We start from the raw sequence: 1375 nt of genomic DNA on the forward strand, positions 1-1375 counted from the left end.
GTTCAGCTTGTGAGATCTTAGTTTCCCAACCAAGGGTTGAATCCAGGCCCTCGGCAGTGAAAGCACAGAGTCCTAGCCACTGAACCCCTGGGGAATTCCCTAAAGATGTTCTTTGTGTGCAAAGTAATATAAATGTATCAAAAGAGACATTAAATGCATTGATTCAATTATGTTATTAATATTTTACAGGTTTTATCATATTAAAGATTTTGAAAGACCAATATATGTTCTTTGCTGTTGACATAAAGAGAGAAGACAAATGTTAATAACAATTCACTTTTTAAGCTAAATGGGTTTTGTTCTTAAAATTTTTTTTCTTCATGGCACCAAAAGAAAAGGCAACAAAAGTAAACATAAACAAGTGAGACTACATCAATTCTATGAAGCTTCTGCCTTTTTGTCCAGAACTGCCATCTTTCAGTAACTCACCAAAATGACCAATATGGAGGGAAAAAGTAGGGACTCTCACTACATGTTCTCTAGGCCTCTTAGAAAACATGGAGTTGTTCCTTTGGCCACATACATGGGAATCTACCAGAAAGGTGACCTTGTAGATATCAAGGGGATGGGCACTGTTCGATAAGGAATGCCCCACGAATGTTACCATGGCAACACTGGAAGAGTCTGCGATGGTACCCAGCAAGCTGTTAGCATCATTGTAAACAAACAAGTTAAGAACAAGATTCTTGCCAAGAGAATCAACATGTGTGATGCTAGTGGTAAAGAACCTGCCTGCCAATGCAGAAGACATAAGACACATGGGTTCAGGGGTTAGGAAGATCCCCTGAAGGAGGGCATGGAAGCCCACTCCAGTATTCTTGCCTGGAGAATCCCAGAGGAGCCTGGTGGGCTACTGTCCATAGGGCCACAAAGAGTCAGATAAGACTGTAGCGACTTAGCACACATTGAGCATATTAGACATGCTCAGAGCCAAGATAGCTTCCTGAAATGTGTGAAGGAAAATGAAGGAAAGAAACAGGAAGACAAATAGAAAGGTACTTGGGCTCAACTAAAGAGCCAGCCTGTTCCACCCAGAGAAGCATGCTTCATGAGAACCACTGGAGAGGAACCTGAACTGTTGGAGCCTGTTTCCATGATTTGATGGCATGATGAGTATAAAGAAAATAAAAGATCTGGACTCTTAAAACATTTCTCTTAATTGAGTAGAAGTCTTGTGTTCCCACCCCCCAAAGAAATATTTAAAGCACATTTTAATTGTGTGCTTTAAATTCAGTGGGTGACATCTTTGCTTTTCAAACTGAGTGGTTTTTCTTCCTGAAAGATGTGGGGTAGTTTGTTATGTAATATACTCCATTGGTTAATAAACTAACTGCCCAACATTACTTAGTAAAAAAAAAAAAAAAACTACAAAGCT

General features: G+C 39.6%; 1 pseudogene; it reads left to right on the top strand.

Moving 5' to 3' along the window:
* Window positions 1-433: 433 nt before the first annotated feature.
* Window positions 434-1102, top strand: LOC122431785 (annotated as a pseudogene).
* The last annotated feature ends 273 nt before the right edge of the window (window positions 1103-1375 follow it).

Source organism: Cervus canadensis, chromosome 30 (assembly GCF_019320065.1).
Source record: "Cervus canadensis isolate Bull #8, Minnesota chromosome 30, ASM1932006v1, whole genome shotgun sequence".
NCBI classification, from domain to species: Eukaryota; Metazoa; Chordata; class Mammalia; order Artiodactyla; family Cervidae; genus Cervus; species Cervus canadensis.